Source organism: Nicotiana attenuata, unplaced genomic scaffold (assembly GCF_001879085.1).
Source record: "Nicotiana attenuata strain UT unplaced genomic scaffold, NIATTr2, whole genome shotgun sequence".
In the NCBI taxonomy this organism is placed as follows: Eukaryota; Viridiplantae; Streptophyta; class Magnoliopsida; order Solanales; family Solanaceae; genus Nicotiana; species Nicotiana attenuata.
Window position 1 is genome coordinate 212,291 of NW_017671849.1, and position 9,287 is coordinate 221,577.

Genomic DNA, 9,287 nt, shown 5'->3' on the forward strand with positions numbered 1-9,287 from the left:
CCGCCTTTAATTAGAAAAATCTTGAAACAGGTTACGCAACGTGTCCACAATTATAACGCTTTATATTATTAAGAAAGTTAGGCCGAAGTTGCGCGAACGCATACTCCGATTTTGTTTTTTTAGAAAAAATCATAATTATGTTACGCGAACGTATACACAATCACAATAATAAGTTATAAGCATTATCTGGTGAAAGGAAACTACAAATAACCTAGGTAATTTAAGAAAAGCCAAATGAATTCTGCGCCCTATTACAGATTCTTAGCAGAAACTTCTTGTAACAAGTCTATTGTAAAGTAAAGGATCAAGTTACATATTCAACAATGTAATAACCTTTAGAAAACAAAAATGTTACACTCCAGGTGCATTCAATTTAACCACACTAAAAAAAATACTTTCTTGGATATACGATACTACACGACTACAAACTTGAAGTACTAAACAAAATCTTTATAGCTAACAATTGCAGATGTAGCTTTTCACCGTAAAATCAATAACATGCTCATTAGAAATGTGATATTGTATTCAACTTAAAATCACTCAATAAAATATCAACACAAGTATTTTAACGAGGAAGAAGAGTAGGGTGCAAAAATAACCTTTAACAAGAAGGATCTGAATCGGTTTGTTCAAAACCAAAAGCTGATCAAGACCGTGATTCCGGAACCTCAACTTTGAAGCTCGGCGGAATTCGACGAACCTCGAGCGTACTCAACTAGGCTTGGGCGTTTTTCTCTCTCTGTTTTCCGATTCGAATAGTCTTTGTAATAACAGAAAATTAGTGTAAACAAGTAGAAATTGAACCGGCTTTAAGATCTTTCATTTTGTGTTTTTGTTTTCTGTTTTTTTGAGTTTTTGACTTTCTCGATCTTTGGATTAAAGAAAATACCGAATGCTTCCATGATATCTACATGTGTATGTGTTTATATGTGTGAGTTGAGAAAGAAGATGGATCAAAAAATCAAAGGGGAAAGGCTGTTTTTCATTTTTTGTGTAGTCAGCTGGGTTGCCGCTAGTTTCAGGTGGGGGGTGCGGCTGATTTTTTGTTCTTTGCGGCTGGTTGCTTGGGGGTGTTCAAGGTTTTTGGTTTTGGGTGTCAAAGCTGAAGAAGAAGACGTTAGGAGGTCTTGCACTGTTGCGGCTGATTGGGATTTTTTTGGGTGTAGATAGGGTGTATTATATAGGGTAGGTAGGGATTAGGTTAAGGGTATGATCCTATTATTATGGGCTAGGGATTTTTGGCCAAAGACTAAAACAAAATGGACTATAAGATTTGTAAAAACGGGATAAACCAACCTAAAACTAATTCCTTCTTCTAAAATTATGTACAATTATAATATCAAAATATAAAACTAATTTTAATTAATTGAACTAAACTATAAAACATAAAACTATTTTTTTTGTGTTATCAAGATTATAAAAATAAAGATAGGGTACTATTTTTTGTATATATATATTTTTTAAGATTAAAAATGACTATTAAATATTAATAAACCTATTTTTGTAATTTTTCGTTTACTTGTAATAAAATAAAGTAAAAATAATAAAAATTAGTTGAAATGGCGATATTAAGCCTCAACTAAATATTTACATGATAAAATGGGTAAAATTTCGGGGAGGGTCAAAAATCACATGTCAACAGTAATAGAAATCTAAAAATAATAGAATACAAGACTAACTACTAATACTACTGGTATGGGGAAGAAACACTCTCGATCACCTACTAAACTTCTACACTAATTCTCAGACCTATACACCTTCCGATCAATTTGTACCCATTCAAATTGCACATTCAAATAGCCCCTACTCTACTTAGTAACCAAAAAAAAGGGGAAAAAAAGGTAAAGTTGTCTAAGGCCTTCAAGCCAGAAAAACTTCAATAACAAAATAAGGCCGGAAACACACAATTTATTCTGTTAGGTGAGTGTATTTCAAATGTTGAGCTTGAAATAACTGAATGGTTTGGATATTACATTACATCAGGACGCATAAAACTAACAAGAAGCAATTGAATCGAAATTAATTGAAATTTTCAAAATCTAAACTTTTGTTATTCAAAATTTAGAATAAACTCGAATTTAATCCCATAAATGCTTCAAAATGACAGATTCAACAACATTACTTTCACAACTATCAGTTTTTCATATTTAAACCCCCTAAATTCCAATGTCACAAGATTATTACTTTGTGGAAGCCGACAAATAGTTGTAAAGGCGAAGACCATAAAATTGAATAATAACAAAAGCACCCATTTATGCTTCAAAAATAGCCCTACTTCCGCAAAAATACAAAGGCGAAAAAAAAATTCGAAACAGAAAGAAGGATTAAATACCTAGTTGAAGGCATAGAGAGAGAGTAAGAGATGTGCGGGGTGCAAGTGAGTGCTCAGAACTTATCTGTTATGGTGGATTACTGGATTTTGAATAAGAGGAAAACGAGCTGTCAATGGGCCGCCGCTCACTTCTAAATTGAGGCCATACACCACAGGGACGGGGAAAATTAGGTGGGATATCCACTTTTGAGCTGGCTATGAGTCCTCGGATTTTTACACAAATAGCCAATAGCATTTACTATTTACTATTTACTTTTTCTATCCGATATTATATATATGATACAATGGATATACATAAGTTACATATATATTATACATAAATTCTACGTATATTATATCTGCCAGTTATTCTTAGTTAAGCAATTGGATGGGCGGCTATTTAAGTAGAAATTTTTATGAGTTTTTAGCCATCATTTGAAATGTACTTGAAAAAGTTACTGTTTAACACGACAAAAGTACCCTTACTAAAAAACGCAAAAACTCCCATATAGGGTGTTGGAGTTGGAACTTTTTACAAATAAAAGACGTCATACTTAAACTCCAACATCATATGCTGAAGTTGGTAGCTTTTAAAGGTAAAACTACAGCTATAGTAGAGTTCCCCAACTATAGTTGCGTGGTTGCAACTGCTTTTGTTTCAAATCTATTGGATTGTGTTCTGTAAAGTTCTACATTTTCAAGAATATTTGCATATTCGAAAATGTGGCCCCGTGTACTAGAAACAAGAATTCGTGAATCTTCAACACTTAATCACGGATGAACATAGATGCTGATTGCCGTCAGCAATTTGTGTACAACACATTTGTCTTTCCGAATGAAAATGTTGTATCAGTGAAAAAGAGGCATGGCACGTGGACTATCATCAAGGAAATGAGGCATGGTACGTGGATCATTAATATAGCTACAAATGGAATTCTTAATTAGACGAGTTAAAAAATACAAGAAGGTACGGGAGGAACACTCTCGGGGTTACACTGAGAAAAGAATCGGACCTGACAGCTCTAAAAAAGAGAAACATGAGCGAAATGGATAAAGACCATTAAGAAGGGAAGATGTACAAACCTGTCATAAATAAGGAAGGGAAATCGGTATATAATTACGATTACGGGAAATCCTCCGCCATAAATACTTCCGTTACAATTATATATAATAACGGGTAGTCAAGGAAATTAATGCCGTTAATGAGTCCGATTAAGTAAGGAAACCATCATAATTGTATACTCCTGTCTAAGGACTTCGACCACATTTGTAGTGATCTCTAATTTTTTATTGAAATTTATGCAATCATTTTTTACTTTATTCACGAGGTTCTAATCGCAACTTTGGGGGTGATAATCAATCTATTTCGTATTTTCTTTCTTTATCAATTATTTATATTCTTTGCTTTATTCTTCAAATTATTGGGAAAGTGAAGTAAATCTTGGTTAGCAGTAACCCGATTTCTTCTTGATATTGACTTTGACCGAGAAATCTATTTTAGGCTAAACAAATTGGTTCTGTTGCTGGAAATATGATAATCTGTTCACTTTCCAAATTTTGTTTTTAACGACCAAATATATCAACCGCTAACGAGAACAACCAGCTGAACCAACAAGGTGGAACTCCACTACATCACACACCTACGGGATCCCCCCGGCAATCCCGTGAAAGTTCACTTGAAAGGTATACTTCGCGCAGTGATGTCAGCATAGAGACGGCCAAGCCGTGTAACAAGATGCCTTGAAACAATTAATCGCAGAACACGTGAACAATGCACTGCAGGCTTTTGTCATAGGATTACCTAACGCAGTGCAAACTCCTCCGCTAGTTGATATAACAACTTTGGAGAACCCGCATTCGGGGCTTGATAATTCTGGAAGTGTTGAAATTCCCAATGAATCTCGAGATGGAGGGTAAGGTACACCAAATAATTCTAGTTTACACAGTTTAGTGCTAATTTTACAGAAACAGCTAGAGGAGCAAAACGAGCGTATAGAGCAAATACGTGGCGTGCCTCCCGTGATCAAAGGTGTCGATATTGACAAATATTCACAGCAGCCCTGGAAACCAAGTGCAACACCTTTACCAATTCCCAAAACATTTAAAATGCCTGATATTCCCGAATATGATGGAATGACTGACCCTCGGGATCACGTAACCGCGTTCACTACCGGCGTGAAAGACAATGATCTAACCAAGAAAGAGATCGAACCAGTTTTGGTTAAACGGTTTGGCAAAACACTCACAAAAGGGACGTTAACATAATATTCTCTTTTACCTGAAAATTTCATTGATTCTTTTGCTGAGCTTGCAGATTCATCTATAAAAGCACATTCGGGGGCTCAAAAAGTTAAGAAAGGGATGAAAAACATCTTCAAGGTTAAACAAGGGAGTACAGAATTACTCAGGAAATTCGCAGATAGATTCCAACGAGAGAGGATGATGTTACCATGAGTACCTGATAACTGGGAGGCTATGGCATTCGCGAGCAAGTTGAACGAGAAAAGTTCAGAAGCCACGAGAAGGTTGAAAGAAAGTTTGTGAGAATTTCCTGCAACAACTTGGAACGATGTGTACAATAGATACAGTACGAAGCTGTAGATAGAAGAAGATACGGTCGCACGGCCAAGGACCGAAGAAAGACCAGATTCGAGACACTCAGAATCAGAGAGGAGGCCCGGTAAAAACAGGTACGAGCCATACATAGGACCTGTAGGGCGAGACTGTCGATCTAAATAAGAGAATGCACAATTTGATTCAAGATCAAGACAAAATGATGCGACTTCTTCATCCAGGTTCAAAAAGGAACGAGCAGTACACGAGCAAGAATAGGGGATTATAGTTTTAACTTTAGCACCTCCGAATTGGTGGCTGTTGTTGATACCCAATTTTTCTCTCATATATTTTTAAATATTCATACACACTTTTAAAATATTGTACATGCATTTAAAAACATGCGCAAGTATTTTTTACAATTTTTCTACAATTTTTGGAGGCCCTAAATTCATTTATTTCTGTATTTTTTAATTATATAAATGTTCAAAACTAGCCCTCATATTATTTTATGATGATTTAATCATCTAAATTCACCATTTATGTTCATATGAGTGTTCAAATATTTTAATTGTATTTTTATAATTATATTTGCATTTTTAGGACTATAATTGCATATTTTACAAAAATAGCCCCTACATATGCATAATTACGTTATCTATACAAAAATGGACTTTTTATAATATTAAAAAATTATTTTAAATCACCTTCATGCATGAAAATTAATTTTTATCATTTAATTACCTATTTTAAATTATTTTATTTAGTAAAAATGGGTATTTAACAAATAGCCCTAATTTATACCGAAAATCAGATCCCCCCAATCCAATTTAATTAAACCCAATCCCAATTCAAATCAAACCTAACCCAATTAAATTCAACCCGACCTAGACCCCTTCTAATCCTGGCCGTTGATCTCTGAGATCAACGACCCCTATTCCTTCTTTCTTTTTTTATTCTAAATGACCCCCCTAACCCTAGCCATTTATTACACCCAGCCGCCCTTGAATCCCTCATCTCCTCTCTTCTCTTTGAGACTAACCCTAACCCTAGCACCGTCACCTAAATCTACCCCAAATCCCTTCGATTCCTACCTATTCCATGAGGTTCCCTGGTGATTTGAGGCCCCTAACGGCCTGTTACATCTTCTGGTTGTACGACTTTGTCGGTTTATGAGAGAATCTCAAAGAGATTCAACCAAGTTTCGCCGAAGTCTGACTCCTAGGCCTGTCTTATGGCCATCTCCGTTTGTGAGTACTATTAACTCGTGTTTATGGCTCGAATCTCTAGTTCCAACTCAGATTTTCTTTTATCTCTGTCCTTTCTCAAAACCCTCATCTCTCACACTTTGAATCTATTCAGATCCTTGTAGATCTGAAACATTTTTGAGTTTGAGTATATCTTTCCTTAAAATTTTTCTGTTCTCTTTATCATCGACTGATTTTAATGTTCCTCCAAATTGGGGTTTTTGATTCTTTATTATTTGCTATAGATTTGAAGTGGTTTCGAGTTTCTATAACATTTTTCTTTAAAGGTTTTCTGCTTTCCTTACCGTTAATCGATCCTAAATATTTCTCTAAAACTAGGGTTCCCTTTCTTCTTGTTTCTGCAAAAACTTTTCTAAGAGTTTCTGAGTGTTTGAAGCTGGTAATCTTTACTCTTATGTTCTAGTCCTTTGTTTGTTCATTTGTCTTACTATCCGCTTCAATTTTTTCGTTATTGTTTGGATTGACTGATTTACTTAGGGCTCGAATCATATTTTCCTGTTAAAATTAGTACTTCTCTGTGGTTTTGCCTATTTTCCTCATTTATAATTTTTAATTGGTACTACTTGCCTTCTTTATATCAATTAGTCTAATCTATGGTCTCTAGACATATTGCTTACCTTATTTAACTTCAATCATGCCTGCCGAATGATTTCGTATGAGATTCTCCCTAATTTAAGTGATATTAATTGATTAGTTTTAGCCATAATTGACTGGTTAATTGATTTGCATACTTTATTTATATGCTGTTAATTTTTCTTGCCTTATTCGTTTATTCTGCTCAATGATATATAAGTTTCATTTTTTTCTTTAACACACACGAACATAGTTCAACACACACACACAGACATAGAAAATATACAAAGTTCTTGATCACTTCCTCTATCACAATCTTCTACTCTCTGTTGTTACATTGTCTAACCGGCTGGGAGCCAAGGCTAGACCTTCACACCCTGTTTGCTTTACTCTCCTATTGCTATCTCTTAACTGGTATGCTTCCACTACCGCCATTCAATTAAACCAATGTGTGTTTCCTTATAATCAACATGTCTTTATTCTGAACCTATATGGTTTTTCCTACCCAGCATGTCTACTACTATTCGATTTAACTATATGCCCTGTTATCAGTATGTTTACTGTTATTCAATTAGACTATAAGTTTCCTGCTATTCAATTTGACCTATGTGTTTACTGCAATAGCATGTCTACTCCTGTTTAACCTATGTGTTTACTGTAATAACATGTCTACTTCTGTTTAACCTATATGTTTACTTGTCACGATCCTAAAACCGACCCGGTCGTGATGGCGCCTATCGTGAAACTAGGCCAGCTGACACAACTCCCAAATTAATCATTTAATCAATAACAATCATTTCTAAGCCTTGAATTAATCAGATATCTCATAATGTAAGTCTAAATGAACAGTGCGGAATAAATACACAAGCCCGACATCGGGGTGTCACAAGTCACGAGCATCTACTAAGATCTGAAAACAACTAAGAGTCTAAAAATTTACTAAATACAGTCTAAGGAAGACAAGAGGGAGAAAACCAGTGTTGCGAACGTCGGGCAGCTACCTTGCTAACTTCAATGACTCTGCCACTGAGCAATCAACACCCACTACGGGTTCAGAAATACCTGAATCTGCACACAAGGTGCAGGGAGCAATGTGAGTACGCCAACTCAGTAAGTAATAATAGTAAATGAAAGCTAAGTAGTAAGAAAACACGTAAGCCACGTCATAACGCTACAAGAAATACAGTACATTTCCAAAACAGTACAGAAATCCTTTATTTCGTAAATCAAGCTCAGTATTAGTAAAAACCCTTTCCTTTTTAAAACATCTTCCAGTAGTTTCAAGCGAGTGATGAAAACAGTGAATAAAAATGATAGAAACGTAAATAGCCCCTCGAGCAAAACATGTACCATAAATCGCCCCTCGGGCACAATATCAACAGAACCAGCCCCTCGGGCTACCTCATAATCACTCGTAATCAGCCCCTCGGGCATACCATAAATCAAGAAACGCCCCTCGGGAAAAAACATGGATCAAGAATAGCCCTCCGGGCAACAATTTGAAATAACAACAGCCCCTTGGCCTACATCACATCACTCACACTGGGTACCCGCGCGCACTGGGGGTGTACAGATTCCGAGAGTGGCCCCTTGCGGCCCAAGCGCAATAATAAGCCATCTCGTGACATAATAATGCAGGATCTCGGCCTCTTATCAATCATAAGCCACCTCGTAGCATAATAAATCAGTACCACATGATGCGGCACGCATCCCAATCCCATGATATCCTCACAACACAGGCCCTCGGCCTCACTCAGTCAGATCTCACTCAAGCCCCTCGGGCTGATAGTAAAACAAGTACTCGACTCAAAATCATTTATGAAATCAAAAGGAGTGAACAAAACCGTGTTATGAAAATAGTAAGAACATAGCATGACTGAGTGTAAACATTAAATCAAAACAGTGAGGAAAAACAGTAGTAAAAGCCCCTAAGGGTCCAAATAATCGACACAAGGCCCATACACGACATTTAGCCCCAAACACAATAATATTTTCCAAAATATAACAATATCAATTAGTTTTCAAGTAAAATACGCGACTTAATAGTTGTACGGAATGGACCAAGTCAAATTCCCCAACGGTGCACGACCCCACGCTCATCATTTAGCGTGTGCGTCACCTCAAAGTAGCACAATGATGTGAAATCCGGGGTTTCATACCCTCAGGACAATATTTACAATCATTACTTACCTCAATCCGGTCCAAACTCTAGCTCATGATGCCTTTGCCTCTCAACTCGGCCTCCGGATGCTCCAAATCTAGCCAAAAACAGTACCATACCATCAAAATGTGCTAAGGGAACAAAGCCCACTCGAAAACAACCAATTTACGTCAAGAATCCCAAAATTGACCAAACCCGGCCCCCGGGCCCACGTCTTGGAATCCGACAAAATTAACATCAATGGAATCCTTACACTCCCACGAGTTCATACATATCAAATACATCAAAATCCGACCACAAACGACCACTCAAATCCCTAGATTTAGGTCTACAATTTCCAAGCCCTAACTTCCAATTTGCTACTGATTTTCCATAGATTTCAAGCTTGCAAATGTTAAAATTCATCATAGAAACAAGTTTA

At 36.4% G+C, this 9,287-nt stretch overlaps 1 protein-coding gene across 1 annotated transcript in view; it reads right to left on the reverse strand.

Annotated features, from left to right (window-relative positions):
* LOC109210544 (protein TIC 20-I, chloroplastic-like) overlaps positions 1–2,541 on the reverse strand; it is a 9,212-nt gene extending 6,671 nt beyond the window's left edge. The window contains exon 1 of the mRNA XM_019373972.1: positions 2,333–2,541. The gene's annotated coding sequence lies outside the window, so the exon portion shown is untranslated. The remainder of the gene's footprint in view (positions 1–2,332) is intronic.
* Between the last annotated feature and the right edge of the window lie 6,746 nt (positions 2,542–9,287).